Source organism: Passer montanus, unplaced genomic scaffold, assembly GCF_014805655.1.
Source record: "Passer montanus isolate IOZ18808 unplaced genomic scaffold, ASM1480565v1 scaffold53, whole genome shotgun sequence".
NCBI lineage: Eukaryota > Metazoa > Chordata > Aves > Passeriformes > Passeridae > Passer > Passer montanus.
In genome coordinates this window covers 2,510,746-2,530,279 of record NW_024370263.1, presented here as the reverse complement: position 1 = coordinate 2,530,279, position 19,534 = coordinate 2,510,746, and the positions used below count along the sequence as shown (strand labels likewise).

Here is a 19,534-nt window from a genome sequence, read left to right as displayed (position 1 = left end):
TCACCACAGAAGAACAAGAGACTTTGGTTGGCAACACTGCCAGCAAAGCACCTTTTTTTCCCCCCAGATCTACAGACAGGTGAAAAAATACAGCAGTGCTGTAAGTAAGTAAATACGAACAACCAACACTAGACGGCTGAAACCACAGAACAAATTGAAAGCTGTGAAACATTCCCAGAGAAATCCCCTGCTCCCAGCTGAACTGGGAAAAAAAACAACACAGAGAGTCATAAACACAAAGTGAAAAACTCAAGGATGTAGAGGAGAGGATGCAAAGCTAAATGTTGGCTAAATGGAATAAAAGCTGCTGCTGCTTATCAGAATGAGTAACATCAGCTGTGGTCAGAGGGCAGTGGCTGGACAGGACATGGTCTTTTTCACATTCCTGTTGTAGGCAAGGGAGAAGGCAAGGCTTGGGAACAACAGAGCACCAGCTCTTGGGATTCCACCAGTCAGCTATGAGCCTACACAGGGACTCTGCCTTAAGCCCATGCCAAGTCTTAGAAAACCTCAGGACCCCTCTAGAAGACCATTAGAATGATTTCTGCTTGGATATTGCAAAAATCCAAATCAAAATTAGACGTGGCTGAGTCCAATTTCACCTTGATTAGTATTTACATAATGCACAGGAAAGAGGAGAGGAGCACATAAATAATGTACTGTTTGTTGCAGGCCTCTCAGAAGGAGAGTTCTCAGCACTGGTATTGATCTGCACACACACACACACAGCTCCCTGTGCAGAAACCCCAAATCTGCCCTCTGTGCACAAACTTCCAGAAGCTGAGTCACACAGGCTGGGGTGCAGACTCAGGTTTTGCTACACCAGAGGGTCAGGCTGCATTACAGAGCCCCTGATGGAAAAACACGGGGAGCTCCCAGATCTGGTTAATTTAGAGGACGTTCTCCATTTTCTTCACTTCTTCCCTTCTAGTGGACTTCACATTTATGACAACAGTTCCAGGAAACACAAACTTGGGAGAGGTTGATGGTTGAATTTTTCGTCCTGTTACAGTACCACCACTTATCCACCCTGTGTTAATACAAGTTGGGGGGACTCCAAAACAAAATTATTACCTGGGAATGACTCAGTACCACCAGTTTCTAAGGCAGCTGCACAATACAGTATTACTCAACAGCCACAAGCTGTCGGTGCCACCTGTGAGAATAAAGTGAGAACAGTTTCTCTTCCCTATTCTCATTCTTTTCATGTTGGAAGGAGGGGTTAACTTCATGTCCAGTCCATGTGGGTAGAGGTAGAGGGCATCTGGACACTATTCCTTTACTATACCTTGGTGAGCATAGTTAGGAAAATAATTCCAATACTTTCTTTGAAGAGACTTTTCCACTTGTACCTGTCCTCCTCTGAACTTCTGGGGTTTTTTACTGACACCACAATCCCCTTCCACACTGCTCCCCAAAGCACCAGACATATCTGATCCTGGTTTGCAAAGTCCTGGGAAGCATCTGCAGACTTTCAACCAGAGTGACAGAAAACGGCCATGTGGCAAAGCAATGATTAAATCCCACCACGTGCTGGAAGCTGCAGTGTTCCTCTGCAGGTTTACAGCCCTAAAGCTGGAAGTTTACAGCCCTTAGCTGTAAGTTAAGTAGCTGAGGGTATCACTAGTGGCAAGAGGCATCTAAAATGTCCAACACAGCAACTGTCCCCTGATGAGACACTCATACTGAGCCAGCAAGAGAGGTACCTCAAAGATGCAGCATCACTATTTTCCTGATGCATCAACGTCTCGTAAGTTTGTAGCAAATGAATGTCATCCTCAAGCATACTGTTAGGAAAGATTGCTTAAAACTAATTAGCTCAGTAACAATGGCCTGTCATTATGCTACTAAGTCACCAGCACGAGCACATAAGTTACAGTGACAGCTCAGGGTATAAAATAAGTGCCTTTATATCAAAATTTGCAAAGTGCTTAGCAGTCAAATGCCAATCTATTCACTTCTGGTAATATTGCATAGTTTCCTCTTAATAGACTGCTCCAAACTCCCACACAAAGATATGACTTATTTTACTACAGAGAGGTCTTTCTACTTCATACACTGTCCGTGCACAAATATAGAAAGCTTTTTAAAGTGCATTTATTTCTACAGTGTTGATTCATTCCACATCAAGATGAACGTGAGATTCAGAACACGACTTTAGAAAAAGCTGAAGGTAATGGAACAAAAACCCTCTCTTGGGTGACTTAGCCAGGGATGCATGATAAACTGAAGGTAAGGACCGGATTTCGAGGGGCAAGAACATCAGCAGTTCCCACATGCAGCACTTTACAAGATTTCCCCAGTAGAGAAGGAAATAGTTATTGCTATAATTATTTCATAGTTCCAGTCAGTTGCATTCAGTTGTACTGTTATATTCCAATGGCAGGAAAATGGAATACAGTAAACTATAAATATCTGTCAGAATTCCTTTGAAAGGACAACAGTTAATTGCATAGCTTGATCTCCTGCCGTGCAGAGCTTGCATTTCAGGTTAGAAAGGTACAGATTGTTATTGATTTCATTCTCTTGAAACATGTGTGGTATTAAACTGTTCAAAAGACTTATGGGGGAGAAATATATGCTTCCAAAGGAAGTCCTACAGCACAAGACTGTGGCAGGCTACCTTCTTGTAAAATGCTTTCTGAAATTCAATACATTCCCTTCCAAAGGCCCTCACAGCCCCCTCAATAAATTGAGGCTCCTCGCTTCATTTGCAGAAGTGAAATTAAATCAGCGAATCAGATGAAGGACAACAAAAGATTAGCAATAGTACGAGGTGCATGTAAAATTTCTACGTTAAGAATAATTCAGTCCTTATTACACACTCACTCTAACAGAGCCATTGCTATATTTCCTGTTTTCCTTTCATCTAACTTCCAGTTCTACTTTTCTCTTTGCAAAATGATTCCAGGCAGCCAAGCAAATCCTTTTGACTATTATATTCTTCTGTCTTTGAATCCACTTCTGATTTGGCTCGTGCAAAGTTGGTCTGGTGACCCAAAGACATCAGGACATACAACCATGGAGTAATTAGTTAAGCCTCATCCATTCTGGGAGCAAATTTCCCTTCTTAGGCATGGACAGCAGTGAAGGTGAAGCCCTGTTTAACACTTGTCCAGCTCATCTACTTGCCATGAACAGTAACTTGATCCAGTGTAAATTATGTATCATTGTGATTTTGCCAGCCTCCCTCAGTGCTTAGGCTGCTGGTACACAGAGAGCCAAAATCCCACTGCAGGGAAGCCTTTATTAACAACTTACACAGCTACTAGTAAATAGCTCACTCCCAGATTCTGTAATTAAGATGACACAACTTCCTGATGACTGCTTTAAAGAGACAAAATATTAGTGGAAGAAATGCTGCAGAAATGTTTCAGCACCTGTTTATCATGACCATGTGTTAAGCTCCATTTGCACACCCTGCCAGCCTTTATTAGGAGAGGTCTGCAAGTTGCAGACTGCCAAATGTACCTTCTCTGAATCAGTTTCCCCTCACTTTCCAGCCTTAGGACACCAAACCATACTTACAGTCTTAACCTTCAGGTTTCCCAAGGTGGATGGGTGAGGGTTCTTTCATGTTCATTTGGGAATTTTAAATTTTTTTTTCTTTGAAGCATTAGCTGATTAATAACATGTACTGAGGGATTAAAATGAAACACATTGCTTTAACAAATGTAAGAGTAAATTGAGCACAAGCTACAAGACACTTGGAAACAGAAGCAACTCCTACCCAAGGAAAATTTTTAACACTGGCACCCAATAAAACTGAAAAGATTGTGACTTTTATTCACCCCTAAACACCCTGCACAGGACACAGCAAGCAGTGAGGATGGTGGCTGTGCACTCACAGCATTCTAAAGGCCAGCAAAAGCATCATTTAATAGATGACTGCGCCCAACAGGATTTAGGCATCCCTAACCAAGCAAGACACAACATTAGCAGGGCTGACAGCAGGCATGGTGCTCTGCAGGCTTCTCCCAGGTGAGGCAAGAGGAGCTCAAGCCTCCCCAGAGCTGCCCATGCCATCCAAACCCTGGGCACAGAGCATCCCTTCCCAGGGCTGCCAGCACCCAAGGGAGAGCAGCCAGGCAAAAATACAGCTGGGAGAGGGGTGGGGAAAGCTTCACTGAGATGAACTAGGTACAAAAGAATCTCTGGAGGAGAAGGAAAAAAAAATTAGAGAGATATTTAAGATTACAGACAGCAAATGCAGACAGGATGCAAATGAGGAATTCTTCCAACGGGTTTTTACCTCACAGGATCACAGGAAGCATTTGGGCTCACTGCTGCATAGGTAAGGAATACAGCCTACTAAAGACATTATGGGAGAGGAGCACTGGGCTTTTGTCTCTTGAGCTCCATTTCTGTGGTGTAAAGCAAGGATAAAGATAATAACATCCTGTCCTGAAACAATTTCAGGAGCTAAATAGAGTATATACAGTCAAGTAAAATTAAGCTATTGTTATTAACTCTCACCTTCTCTCACCCATGATATCAGATGAAAAAGACAGTTTCTCTGAAGAAGGAAAAAAAGCACCATAAGAGCTACCATTCACACTGCTATTACCTATAATAGCATAAATCCTCAATATCTGACTATTACAGATAGACTTGAACTCCTTCTCTTTCTTATTAAAATTCTCCTTTGCCCACTCAGAACAGAGGCAGGCAATTCCTTCCTCACACCCTGGCTGTGAACTGGGACAGAAGCCCCTCTCCCCACACACCAGCCTGGCAGGAGGGCTGGGCTGGGCAGAGGGGCTGCACCTTCCACCCCCTCCTTTATGACTCCTCAGACCAGCAAAATCACCCCATGTCAGCATATGGAAGCAATTAGTCCACGAAGGGAGGGTCAGATCCAGCTCTCTAAGCATTGATTGCAAGCTCACAGTTTCTCCCAAAGGCAAATAAAAAAAGTGTACTTGAACCCTTAGAGCAGATAGGCTGAAGCTGATTTATTGGGGTGATTTAGATCTGTTGAAACAAATTTAATTTTGAATACAATTTTATATCAATTAACAGAGTCTCACAAGTGTAGCCATTAAGGAATCTCTTTCCAAAACCAAAGCCAAATATTCAAGATTTATGAGACTGACTTGCCATATTGGAAGTAACTAATTATTCGTAATGATTCTTTGTACTCTGACAGTGATTATGTATTTTCAGTGCAAATGACCATGATGAAGCAAGTGATAAAGGCAGCCCATGTTTGTGAAAGGGATACCAAGCAGTTAAAGCCTGATTGTTTTGGCAAAGTATTGGTGTAGCAGGGAAAGAAACAACAGAAAACAACAAAGCCCATAGACACAAACCCCAGCTTATTTAACATCCTGAAGTGTCTCCTGGTGCATGTCAGAGCTGTAATGAAAGTCTGTGGTCTCCTTTTATTGCCTTAAGCAATTTTGTATTCAGTTTATTTATTGTGACCTTTTGGTTGTCCTTCCACCTTGGACATGACAGTCTTTAACAAAGCAAAGCCTCGCAGACTCAGCTTGCAGCATTTGCAACAGATCGTGGAGCGTGTTTGGGGTGAGAAGAACAGCACAGATTTGGGGCATGATTTTCATTTGCATTGAATTTTCTTCACCTCAGTCTGATGGCACTGGGCAGAAAAAGTACAGCAACAACCCTGCTCCCAGCTCCACTGGAAGAAGGAAATGTCTCTGGATTATCCTGCCCTGATTAAAGTACCTGTGAATCGAAAATGATAGTTACACAGGGATTGGGTAGATTTTCACATTGCCTCAGGCTACAGAGGATACAAAAGCACCGCCTTTCTCCTTTTTCATAACTTCCAGTACTGCCCCAGACACAGGAACAGAGTAATTGAGAACAAAGTCCCTGTTCCAGTGAGGTGCTCAGTGCCAGCAAGGTTAATGTCCAGGGGCAGGCTCGTGGCAAGAGCAATGCCATGTTTGCTGCTGTGCCTGCTGCTGCTCTGATGCCACACTCACTCCAGCCACGAACCAGGGGCTAATTTCTGATCCTCAAAAGGAAAGGCACAGCAAGTTTGTCATTAAAATCCGCAGCCGCGTGCATGTGATTAAAATGTTAATGTCAATATTGTAATCAAGGTCTGACTCACAGGACAGCTGGTAAGAGACTTGATCTGTATTGCTTAGCCCCAGTCACCTGATGCAGACCAGGGTTACAGAACGGTTGTGCCCATCACATGGCAGGGATTGGCATTCACTGTCTCATGTGGCGAGCTGGAGGCTGGGAAGGGACAATCAGCTCAAACCCAGGGCCAATATTGCTAAGTTCAGCTGTGCCTGCACTCCAGCCAGAGGAAAGCTTTTCAAGAAATTTCCTTGGCATCACCTGAGCGCAGCTCTGTTCGTGTCTCCTGCCTACCTGCAGTGCTGCTCCTGGGTTGTCCTTCCCCTGGCCTCACTCACCCCTCTCTCTTGCTTTTGGAATTTTCTGTGCTAGATTCTATCCAGTTGAGTTTTAGACATTTAAGCCTGTGGTAAATTTTGCCTGATGTTGTCTAAGCACCAAAAGAGCTATAGTCTGCAAAGCTTCTTTTCAGTAAATTCAGGATTAATGAAGAAGGCCTCTCTATTGTTGGAATGTCTAATACAATTATCCACTGAATGAATGGACTAGGCAGCAGTGGAGGGCTCCCAGGTTTGTGGCAGGGAATTGTCTGTTTTAACATCCATCTGTTTTCATTCCCTCTGATCCATTATCATTCACCTAGAGTTATAACATGATGAATATCATTGCAGGGAATGCCATTTGATGCTGGGGGGAAACAAACCACTCTAGGTCTGCCTTCTGTTGAAAACACAAAATTGCCTTGGTGGAAGGAAAGGCATGATTGATTCAGAGACGCTGTTTCAAGCAGAGGCATCCTTTCCCACGTGGATTGTTTGATTTTGTTAATTCCTTTGGATGACCCTTCTGCTGCATCTTTCAACATGAAAAAAAAAATAAATATATAGATATATATAAATAAGAATAACTATGGACAATCCTAGTGCTGTTGAATTTGTGGAGTTAATTGAAAAAAATAATGGTATTCACTACTTTCCCCAGAAGGCACCTTTGGTTTACGTTCCCAGTGACATTAAACTCCTGTACGTAAACATGGGATGAGAATCTTGATGACCCTGCTGACAGGAAATAAAGAAAGGAACTTTACAGGCAATTTCCACTGTCCTTGTTGGTCAGCAAATTTGGAAGTGAATGAAAAAAAGAGAACTAGAAATGCATATTAATGATGGAGGGCCTATAGCACAACAGGAGTGAGATGAGCCCTAGTAAGAGGAACTGTTAAAAATGCCCCAATTTATCTTTTTAATGACTTACCCTTATAAGCAACATAGGGATTACCTTGTAAATAAAAGGACAGGCTCACCAGTGTAAAAATAACTTAGTGAACTCAGTGCAAATGCTTGTTTCTAGAAAGTATCCCTTAAAATACTGGCAAAGCTAATGCAGTTGTTAAACCCAATCCATTGTTAAACTAGGTGTATCTAAACTGAGACCTTTAATTACCATCCCATCCCGTCTCCGGGATCTTGGTTGTGCCTTTCAAATACCACACATTTTAAAAAATACTGTGCAGTCACTTAATGAAACAGAAGAAGAAATACCCTTTGGAAATCCACAGTCCAAAACCCAGGGCAGATAACTGTCTGGCTCCCCACTAGCCTGTAATTACCCGAGGAAGCAGCTAGATTTAGCTATCTTCCTTCTTTAATTGGCACGCAAAAGATTATAGGATTTTATTAGGACACAAATGACACCGATATGAGTGTGATTGAGGCATGCAATGCATGACTGACTATTTGCATTAAGAGGCTTTGTACTACACATGGGATTTCTACCTTTGGTTTTAAATGGCTTAAATTTAAATGACGTTTCTATGCTACATTTTAAGAGGATGATATTCATTTTAGCACTTGTCTAAGTAAGGTAGGGCAACACTGTTGCCAGACACCAGAAACCCTTCTCAAAGAGCCTGTTTGGGCCAGGTTAATTTTTGACTGCTCCGTTGTTACAATTAGATCAAGAACATAACAAAATGGTGGGAAAATGGGCATTGAATTGCCCACACTGAAACCCTTGATGAGTGTGTTAGACACTCAGTTGCCAGCCTGCCACTTCTGGGCACACCAGCCTGAGGAAATCACCATCCCTGGCGATGGCTGAGCTGGAACACAGTGGGACCAGATAGCAGGAGATTTTTTTTGCTTCCCTTCCTTCTACAGCTCCCTCTGAGTCTGAATCTCCTTCACCCTTTTTTCCCCCTTATCCATGAATCTCAATGGATTTCTTTAGGCTTTATTTCACAGCATCTTTCTAATGTCTCTCACATGCAGAACTAACAGCTACCCCCCAGGGAAGGTGAAAGCAGCTGAAGAAGTAAGGAACTAAGGCGAGTCAGTCCAAGGGAGCAAAGCCAGCCCCACACAAGGAAGAGAGTACCCAGAAGTGATGGTAGCATGCTGCAATATCTGACTTTGTGCAATAAAAGATGATAACAGGAGGATTAAGTCCTGCTACCATCGTGATATGTAGGACAGCCCTGTGCAGGAGTCTGCACATTTTAAACGAGCAGGATCCAAGCACACCTTCCTCAGTGCTGTCCTTGGCACTGGGCACTGCACAGCTGCGCAGTCGGCCACCAAGGCAGTCCCTGTCCCAAGGGAATGCCTGAGCACCAAGCCTTTGGCCAGGCGATCCTGGAGAGAGGAGAGGGCCTGAAACTGCAGGGAGTGAAGAAAGGAAACAGCCCCCTTCTGCACTGCAAGAATAAAACCTCAACTGGGTGAATGGATGGGGAGCAGGGGCTAATGAACAAGGTCTCCTGCTTCCATCTCCATGAGTCTCAACCCTCGGTTCCATACACCGCTCCCTGTCCCACCTACAGCTCTGATGTCCAGCTCTGTGTCCTGCACCCTCATCACCAGCTCACTTCCTAACTTCTCCCTTGACACAGGATTATTCCCTAGCTCATCCCTCCGCTCTCTCCACATCTCTCAGCTCCTCCTGTGTTCCCCAAGTTGTCCTGAACCCCCAAGCGATCCCTCAGCCTGACCCTCGGCTCAGCGTTTAATCCCCAACTCCTCCCGCAGCTCGTTCCCTGTCCCTGGCTCACCCTGCGACCCCGGGCTCACTCCTCGCCCCTGGGCTCATCGTTTGACCCCCCGCCCATGCCGCGGCTCAGCCCCGGTCCCACCGCTAGCCGCAGCCCGTCCCCCGTGCCCGGCTCCCCTCAGCTCGCCCCTCATCCCCTGTCCCGGCCCGCGCCGCTGCCCCTCCGTGTCCCGGGCCAGGGCGGCCGCGGGGCCGCGGGCGGGAGCCGGGCGGGGGGAAACTTTTCCCGGGGTCTGGGGCGGGCGCGGCGCCCCCGGCCCGCGCGGAGGGGAGGCGAGGCGGCGGCGGGGCGGGAAGGAGGAGGAGGAAGGGGGGGGGCCGGGGGCACGGCCGGGCCTGCGCCGGGGAATGACGCGCAGCTGGCAGCCCTGCTCATGCGCGGCCGGCCGGGCGGTGCTAGCGCCGCGTCCCAGCTCGGGGAGAATGGGGCGGCATCCGGGCAGCGCCGACTGAGCGGCTTCTGGGGGCCGGGGCTGCGCCGCGCCGCGGGCGGCCGGGCTGGCGGCCCCCCCGGCGGTGCGCGGCGGCCGGAGCGGGGCCCCGGAGCGGCGCTGCCCCCGGGGAGGGGGCGCCGCGCCTGGATTATCCCGAGCTGGGTCGAGCCTCCTGGATCTGCCTCTCTCCTCCGCGCCGAGTGAATCCGAGGTGTCCTCGTCCTGATCCAGATAAATCTTCCCCCCCTTCTCTTTTTTTTTTTTTTTTTTTTTTTTTTTTTTTTCCTCCCCTCCTCTTCCCGTCGTTGCTTTTTTTGGGGGGTGGGGGGAGGCGGGGGGTGGAAATTTGTCAAGGTCATTCCGTGGATTTAATATTTTTTGTGTGTGTGTGCCGCTCGCCCCACCGCCACCGCCACCCAGCCTTGCTCTGTGGATTATCATCGCCCTGGATCCGAGGCTCTGAACAGCAGGATTTTTTTTGTTGTTGTTGTTGATTTTTTTTTTAATTATTACTATTATTTTTTAAGGGCTCCGGGGTTTGGAGAGGGGAAGCGGTGAGTTGGAGGGGGGCGACTTTTCTCTCCCCCCGCGCCCGGCCCCCGCGCCGCCGCCGCCGCGAGTCCAGCTCCCAGGAAGAGGATCTGATCGATGGCTTCGCCATCGCCAGCTTCAACACCCTGGAAGCGCTGGAGGTAAGAGGGCTGGGGGGCTCTGCCCTCCCGCGGGGAGGCGGTTGGGGATGGGGGGGTGGCTGGAAGGGAAAAGGAACGGGGGGGAAGAAAAAAAAAAAAAAAAGGATTTGAGAAAGGAAGCGCGGCGCTTTCAGGCTGCTGAATTTTGCAAATAGCAATTAAGGTGCATTAATCCTGGTGTCAGCCCGGGGGGATCCCGGGGCTGCGGGCGGGAGGGTGCCGGGCCAGCCCCGCTGATCGCGGCTCCGCTGGCAACTCCGCTGCCCCCCTGTCCTTGCTGCTTCCCTCCCCCGGTCCCCTCCTCTGCCCGGCTCCGGCCGCCGTTCGCCATCACTTCGGGCAAGTCCAATGTTTGTTTGGGGTTTTAATTGGCTGCGAAATATTCCTGGCGTGTTGGGATGGTCCGGCATTGTTGTGAATGGTGGAGCTTCCCCCCTCCCGCCCTCCTTCCTCCCACTCCCCCCTCCTCCAGCTCGGGAGTTTGTGTTTGCATTGCCAAAATGTTACTTTATCTGTCTCCGGAGATTGTTAGCAAATGGCTAGTGTTTGACATTTTGTGGAAAAGAGATGTTTAAATGGATAATAATCCCTCGGTTGTAATTCCCATTTTTGAAGTAATTGAACAAATTCTTCATCTCTTGTTGACTGTACATATTTTTCTGGTGTTAATAGGCTGGCAAAAAATATTGCTTGTCTAACTTATTACAAACAATATTTGCTGAGCAAATACTGCCTGCCTTGTCTGAGCTAAGTTAAGCAGAGCAGGAAATTTAATATTTTCAGAGGGGCATGGACAAACTATGACTTTGGCTTTTGATTTTTGTTTTGTTTGTGTACAATTGGAAGAAGTGAGTTGTCGAGAGGAAGCACCTCACAAGTTGCTTGTTGGGTGTAAGAACTGGAATTCCCAGTAAATATGAGCAATTTTGGTGCTTTTGCCCACTTTCTTTGACACATCGTGTTGGAAACGTGGGCAAAGTTTTGGGTGCTCTCCCTACTTTGGATTTCCTGCCACTTGTGTATCTGTTAACCTGTGTTACAGCAGTGAAGAGTTGTGCGTGGGCTGGTGAATTCTCTGATTTGCCCTGGGATCTTTGATGCCGTTGGCTCAGACTCTGAGGTCCCATTTTGTTCATGGGCTCTGCTGCTCCCCAGCCCACCCCTCCTGCCGCTCAGGCCCCTGGTGCCACCGTGGTTGTCTGGAGCTTTTTGCCTGTGGGACCAACTCCTCAGAGTCCCAGAGATGTCCCTGTGTGCCCGTGGAGGTGTCAGTGGTGGCCTTGGCCACCTGCCCTGGTGGCAGGACCCTTGCTGGGGGAGCCAGGGGTTCTGCCCAGCAGGGACATTTAGCCCAGTGCTCCCTGAGCAGCTCTGGGTGTGCAGGTGCTGGACAGGCAAGAAGGGCTGTGCTGGCTTGGAGATGGCTGTTTTTTGGCTTTTTGTGCTGTCATTTGTGGGGTGTTGTCCTGACAGGAAAGCCAGCTACTTTGTGTATGCAGAGCTGATAATGAGCGAGCAATCTGCTCTCAAGTGCCTCTAAACCAAGCCCTAGACCTGTCTCTATAACTTTAATTTTTTTCTTGGGCATGCTCTTAGTCAAATATGCATCAGCAGATAGGTCCAATTAAACCCCTGAGTCTCCACTGAGCTGTCAGGGAAGAAAGTAAAATTCATCTTCCTGCAGAAATTTTCTACCATGATGAGCACATTATCAGGAAATAGAATTCAAATGATAGTGCAGTCCCTCCAGGCTGACGGGGAGAACTCTGGGCTTTTCAGATGGGGAGAGCCTTGTTATTGAATCAGCCAAACCTTGATAATGAGGTACACAAGGGTAAAAAGTGACCTTAAATATCTGCCACCCCAAGGTACTTCTGTTTGTGGAAGCACTTCTGATTTTTCTTTAAAAAGAAAAAAAATCTTTACAAAATGATCTGCTTTAAAATTCTTGCAAAAAACTTCAATGCCACCTGAAATTAACCCATTTCCACTATATTTATGAGCATATACAAGAACAGCTTCCTGAAATTAACTGATATCTACTATGTTTACCAACATGTCAGAAAATACCACCTGAAATTAACCTATTTCTAGTATATTTACCAACATGTACTAGAACACTTCCCTGAAATTAACTGATTTCTACTCTATTTACCAACATGTAAGAGAACACCACCTGAAATTAACTGATTTACAGTGTATTTGCCAACATCTTAGAAAACAACATGTGTGCACCTCTGCAGCCGTGGTGGTTGACACCTCAGAGGGAAAAGTGTGAGCAGAATTCACCTGTTTCACACCAACCAGGTGTGTTGTGTTCTTGGACATAATCTTGGACATAGTGATGGTGTGCATTTCCTAAATCCCTGTGAAACTGAAAAGAAAAAAATACAGTACATTGTGTGGATTTTTCCCTGCAGCACTACCTTGGACCATGGGTGATGTTTGGCAGATGTCATTCAGCAGCAAGGCAAGGGAATGGTTAAGGCAAAAGTACTTTAAAGCAGTATATACCCATGGAAATGAGTAAAATGGCAAGGTTATTTTGTGTGGTATGGAGCTGTGTTCTCTGGTGAACTTGGCTGCAACAGGTGGTTTTCTTCTGCTTTGGAGGAAATCTGTATTTTGGTGTACATTGGTTTATTAAGAGGATTTAAAATCTGCTGTAACGCTTTTTAAAAAAATAAATAAGAATTGAAACCTTCTATGTCCATGAGAGGGAAGAAAGTGTAGAAGTGGGTATATGGCTTAGGGACAGTACTGAACTATTTTATTTAATTTTTTAATGCTAAAAGGACCTCTTGTTGCACATGTTGTAGTTCATTGTGGTATTCTAGGTTGGTTTGTCTCTTGATTTACAATGATCTCTGATTATGTTTAATAGACTAACTAAGCCTTGGGTTTCCCCTTGGAAATGAAATTTCTCAGTGTTTAGGTAGAATTTATTGGTAGAATCATTTGGGAGAGGTAAGGTGGTTTTTGGTTTGTTTTTCTTTGTGTCTCACCATATTGTGAATTCCCCTTCCCCACTGAAGGAAATTCTCACTGCTGGTGTTCCTGTAAATAAAGGGTGCTTTATAGAATAAATATATGTATTCTTCCTTTGTGTTGTCTTGGCAGCATGAGCAATTAAGGTTAATACTGAGGGATGGCTTTGAGGTCTCCTTTATCTCTCTGGTGTGAATTTTAAGCATTTTGGATTTTAAATCATGTGGCAATGTTTCCTTTGGCAGTTGTCATCTGAAAACCATGTGTCTAGTTTTGCTGATACTTGTGACTTATTTATCTCCTATCCTACCATCTTCCAAATAAAGACTGAGTTGATTATAGATATATATTTTGAATAAAGTAAAAAAGAAAGCCCCACAGACACGCAAGCAGCAGGCTTTTTCTGTGTGTAAGAAGTTAAAACTTCTCCTTTCTCTTCCTTCCCCTGGATCTTCCTGTGTAAATCCAGCTCAGGCTTCATGCAGGTTAGGGCTGATGTGTGTGGGTGTAGTGGTGTTTTATTTGGGATTTTTTATTACCCAGCCACTCACCAGCACTTTGGACTTCACCTGGAAATGCAGTTTGCTCTGACCCCTTGGCTTGAGGTGGTCAGTGACTGTCAGCTGCTGGAAAAGCCATCAGGTGCTGGTGCTGCCCAGGAATGGCTGCTGTGCCAGGGTCAGGAAGGAGGGGATTTCTGCCTGCCTTCCAGAATGAATGGTGTGGATGTGAGCATGTGTGTATATTCATTACGTTCAGATGAAGCTGCTAATTATTCTTGAAGGTGATTGGTGAATCAGAGCGAGAGAATCTAAATGAGTGAGTCGGTAGTTGAGGGCTCTCTCTGATCATAGCTGTTCCTTTCAAGTATGAAAAACAGCGCTAAAAGGGAACTTCATCAGAATGTTAATGAATGCGATCTTTGAGAGCAATTGTTCTCCCAAAGTAGTTGAAAAGACAAGGGGTTGTGTTTTCTTTTTGGCTGTTGTTTATCGTTTTTACAGATTCCAGCAAAGCTTTGGAGCCCTGAATGGAAATTCTAACTTTCTTGAGGGGCATGTGTGTGTGTGCGTGTACAGGTATTTTTTGAGGAATGATTAACCTGTTTATAGAATCTTGTGGACAATCCGTGCTCAGACGTGTGTGGAGCGTTGTGTAGAAGCAGATCCCTGAAAAGGGGCAGACCTTGATGGGTGGTGTTGAAGGGGAGATGCTGCCCTTACAAGCCGGGCTGGGGCCCAGCTGTGCCCCAAGGAGGTCAGTGCTTTGCCCACTCACTGCTGGTACCCAGAGCTCTGGCACTGCTGCCTCGCAGCCCCTTCCCTGCTGCTCCTGCCTCAGTGCAGCAGAGTTTAGGGAGCCTATTGCTCCTAGTAGACTGCTGGACAAAATCCATGAGTTCTCCAGCTGTCATCTTGATAAGGCTGTTTTCACATGTGTGCTGAGCACTGTCCTGTTACTGGTGCTCTGATCTCTCATTGATAAGAAAACCAATGTATTTAACTGCAGCTTCCTGTTCCAAAGGTTTTGTGCTAGCCCCACTGACCTAGCGATGTAACTCCTGATTTGTCACCATCTCTCTCTCTGTCTACTTTGCAGCTTAGATTTTTCCATAGCTAGCTTATGTTTTAAAACAAGTTTCTAGATATTTAAGTATTTTTTTCCTTCTACGTAATTGTCAAGTGATGGTGTATCAAGCTAGAGTTTCTGATGGCCAGTTATTCCTCTTTAAAAGTGCTTTTAACCCCAGGAAAGCTAATGATTTTCTGGATGATGCTCTAAAGGCTCTAAATGCCTTTTGGTTTTCCTGAAGGCTTGCTAGTCTCCATTGATTTGTTCTCCTAGCTGTTGATTTTCTTTTTTTTTTTTTGCATCTTGTCTGAAGCAGGTACTTAAGCTATCTTTGTTGTTGTTGAGGAATCAGAGGTGATTAAAGCAGAGGGGGAGAGCTCTGGAAAGCCTGAGGAATCTGCTGAGCTGGGCCAGGAGCTGGGGGGAGCAATGAAATGTTCCCTGCAAACTGTGGTTGAGTGGTGGTGGGCTGTGGTGAGGAAGGATCCAGCTCTTCTGCTGGGTGGGGAATTCTCTGCCTCCTGGGTGAAACCTGCCAGGATCAAAGGAGGGATGGGGTGCATGGCAAGCACAGCCCCTGCCTGGGGCCATCCCTGCAGCCAAGGTCAGGGCACCTTTCCTGCACATAAAGCGGCTGCAGGGGTGTTGAAGAGAGGAAATTGCTTGGAAATCCCAACCAAGCTCAGGGATCACCGTCATCCCTACCTGAGGTCTCATTTTTAACTAAAATTGCATTTGATTCTGTCTGTCTGGGTGTTTTGGAAGACCTTTTAATACCCTCCCAATTTTTCCGAAGTAGTTTCCCATAGTATAACTGCTCAGGCTTTCTTGGGCACTCTGAAACCTGAGGCAGAACATGAGGTGAAGTTTGCTGAAATGTCAAGTAGACCAACCATCATAGGGAAATTCAGAAGATATATTCAGTTTTTAAATTAATTAGAATCTATACTATTTAAAAAAATAAGGTACTCTGTATTGCACAGGTTAAGATTTTTTTTTGTAATAAAAAGGACATAATAGAACTAGTGTTCCACTTCATTCAGATAATAAATGTTTACTTGCTGTAGTGCGTTTGACTTCATGCCTAGTAAGAACTGAAATCTTTACTGTCCTCTCAGTATGCTAACAAGATGCACTTTTATCGTTTATCTCAGTTGTTTCACAGAATGAGACTGACTGTCACAATGCTACTTTCTGGGAAAACAGCAGTGAAGAAGGGAGCTGGGTAGGATGAGATCAGCCTGGTGTTTCATGTTGTTTCTCTGGTAGATCTGTGCTTGCTCTGCAGAAGGGCTGGTGGTCATGCAACTGCACTTGTGAAAAAATCCATTTCAGTGCAGAGATGCAGCACTGTGGCTGGAGACACATGGATAGAAAGGCTTTGGGGTGGTTTGGCTTTTTCCCCCATTTGCTTCCCTGGTTTTTTTTGGGTGAGGTGTGAGGCACAACCACAGCAGGTTGCTCCTCTGTGCCAGGCTTTGCAAGCACACAGATCCCAAACTTGTGTGCACCTTGTCTGGGTGCAGCATTGTCGAAATGTGCTTATTGCTTCAGCTTCTCCAGCATCTGGGCTTTGCCCTGGTGGTGCAGGATGAGGGAATATTGTGTAGTCTGTGGTGCTGCAGCAGGTACTCGAAAGAGAACGGTATCAGCAGAACTGAAACGCTGTTTCCTGCTTGATGCAGTTTGGGTTTTTTTTTTTTAATAAAGATTTGAAATACAGTGCGTAGGGTGTGCATCTTGGTATTGGTTGTAGGTGAACATCCAGCTCTAAGTGAGAACAATTTCCAATTCACTGCACTTTAATGCCTCCAGTTTATCATGGTAAATGTATAAAATAGTTTTATGTAGGTGAAGTGGCTCTTGCTGTTTAAATATCTCCTGGCTCTACTGTGCTCAGCACAACGGGGGCTGTGACTGTTCCAGCCATGCTCTTCAGAGAGAAAAGAGTTGGAGCACAGTGTTACCAGCCCTGGTCCATCTCCTTGAGAATTCTCTTTCTAAAAACTAATGGACTATTAAGAATACTGCTCTGATGCTGAAAGGAGATCAGTCTTTGTGTTCTAAACCCTGAAACATTTAACATGGAGGCGAGGGTTAACCAGCTCCCGAGCCGCCCAGGCAAAACCGACCTGTGTGTAGTTGTCAGTCCAGTTCCTCTGGTGCAAGAGTTGTGAAAGCTGGGCAGGTACAAACTGCACCAGCTGTGGGCTCCCACCTGCACCAGCCAGGCCAGCAGTGCCGAGCCCCAGTGACAGGCAGAGAGGTGAGTGTCACCCTTTGCAGCTTAATTATTTTGTACTGAGTGACTGGATGTGAAGTGCAGAATTACCTGGCTAACAGGAGCACGGGGGCAGCTGAGTGCACAGTGCTTGGATGATCCAGGATGAATGGAGAGTGTTTCCTTTGTAGCTCTGTCTTGCTTGGAGCCAAAAAGGGACTGAACTTGAACAAAAGTTACATCTGCAAGGTCAGTGGTTGGCATGGATAAGGGGATTGAAGGGATCAAAATTATTTCCCTGCGCCACTGGCTGCAAAACATGGGCTTATGGCACCATTCCTGTCTCTCCCTTTGTGCTCAGAGCAAAGCTTTTTTAATCTTGTGCTGGCTATCTATAGTGCCACACAAACGTGGCAATTTGAAGTTAAATGTTCTATTTTGAGGGCTGCCATGCACGGTCAGCAGGGCAAGGAGCTGTGCTTGGGCTCCTCTCCTCTGCCCACAGCCTGCCTTGCTCTCTCCGCTGCACAGGTTGTCATAGAGAGGAATTCAGAAAATACATATGCATGATGCAGTTGTGTCTGCAGTCTGAATGTGAAGCTTCTAGTGTTTGTGGTTTGATATCATTGTGTTACCTTGCCCTTCAAGATGTTCTTTCTAGCTTCAGAAAGCTAAGACAGGAATTGTTTGGTGTTTTGCTGTTTTTTGCTCTCCAATTTTAAATATAGATTGATTCACTCTGGTGCTAGGGTGTCCCTGACCTAACCTGTACTTAGTGATGAGATGCTGAAGTTAGGAGCAGCCCAAGTTGGGAAACAAATGGTAATTCAGAGCTGCTGGCTGTTGGGTGGCTGCTGAAGGACTCCAGGCTCGTTCCTTTAACCCCTCCTCTTGCTTACTGAAGCTGCAGCTTCTTTCCTGGGAGCTCTTATTTGTAGAGAGGAGCAAAAACCTCCAAAGAGATTCAAGGAAAGTGGCGTCTCAAAGTTTACAATGACATCAAGTGCATCAGGTAATAAAATGCATTATTGCTGTTGATGTTTTGGTGGCTCTTAAATATCTCTTGTACTGCTGTGGAAGAGGATGTGCAGCCTCTTAAGTCCATTTAGCCTGAGCACATACCTGCACTCAGGGGGAGTGAGACTCAGGATGGTGTGCAGCTAAGAGATGTTTATGGAATCAGTCATACTTGATATAAAATAATTATGATGTTTTGACATCTTGTTAATAACTTGCAGCCATTGGAAGAAATGGAATTATGGCATTCTCAGTCCTTGATGGAACCTTGGCATTTCTTTCAGATTGTAAAATTAAAGAAGAAATGTGAAAGCCATTAAAATAGTTGGATGTGGGTCCTGGGAAAAATGATGGGCTGCTTAATTGAAAAAGTGCTTCATTCCAATTGAAGTTCACTCTAGTTCAGTTCTGCCCATTTCCTTGCATCTGTAATGGAGAAGAAAAAGGGCTGATCCCCCCAAAATCTGTCTGTGAGAGCATTTTGGGTGTCATTTGGTTCTTCATCTTATCTGTGAATGAAGTGGAAGGAAATCCTAGCAAGCATTAGACATGAGAGAAAAGTCTTGTCACCTGTAATGACTAAAATCCCCTGAAGTGTTGCCAGCGTGTACTTTAGGAATCATATAATTATATGATTATTGAAAGAGACATAAAAGACCTCATGGCAAAACTCTTAGAAAGGGGGAGGGAGGGAATCCGTATGCAAATAAAGATATGCAGAATTTGCTGTCTCTCTTTTTTTTTTCCCTAGTTATTTTTCAGTCCAAAGCTCAGTAATTGCTTTTATGGGGATTACTTAATAAAACTGGGGCATGCAAAGGAGGGAGAAATTGTTTATGCCAAGTCACAGGGCTGGCTTGAAGTCCTAGGGAGTTGGAGTAAAAATGGATTTTTAAAAGTAAAACTGCAAAGTGGGTTTTGTGCTAAGAGAAAATAGCTATTTGTTGAAATGTTATCCTACAATAAAAGTGTTTTGTGGTCTGGCGGTTAAGCAGAGGGGTCCGGAAGTTGAGATAACGGGGTTTTCTCTCTGACTCCACCACAAGTTTCCTCTCACGGAGCTCTGGGCAAGTCCTTTCATCACTGCCTGTGTCACCCTGGCTGTGCCACTGCTGGGCTACCTGGTGGGTGCTGGATGTGCCACTCAGGGAAACTCCTGTCACCCCTGTGACGTGTTGGAGCTGTCTCAAACCTGACGTGAGTGCTGTGTCTGTGCATCACCAGGAGGTGATGGGAGAGCCTCTGATGTCAAAATCTCCTTGTACCAGCTCCTAGGGAAATGTTTCTCCTCTGCCCCACGCCAGCTGTGGGAGAGCCTTTCCTGTGGCATGTCCTGGGCAGTGCCATGCCCTGGGCACTGCTGATGGTGCAAATGCAGCCTGAGATTTTCCTGAGCTCCAGTTCTGCTCTCAGAGCTAAAATACAGGCCTTGGCTTCAGGGTTCTTAAGTTTCCCTAAGCTTCATCAGTCCTTACTGATGCTCTGGATTTATAATCTTGCTT

General features: G+C 45.6%; 1 protein-coding gene across 21 annotated transcripts in view; it reads left to right on the top strand.

Annotated features, from left to right (window-relative positions):
* Window positions 1–9,833: 9,833 nt before the first annotated feature.
* Window positions 9,834–19,534, top strand: part of FBRSL1 (fibrosin like 1) — a 501,797-nt gene continuing 492,096 nt past the window's right edge. For 12 of the 21 annotated variants that reach the window (XM_039724324.1, XM_039724319.1, XM_039724316.1 and 9 more), the window contains exon 1: window positions 9,835–10,234. The gene's annotated coding sequence lies outside the window, so the exon portion shown is untranslated. Of the gene's footprint in view, window positions 10,235–19,534 lie in introns of all 21 variants that reach the window. The other 9 variants (XM_039724311.1, XM_039724325.1, XM_039724314.1 and 6 more) reach the window with 3 other exon arrangements.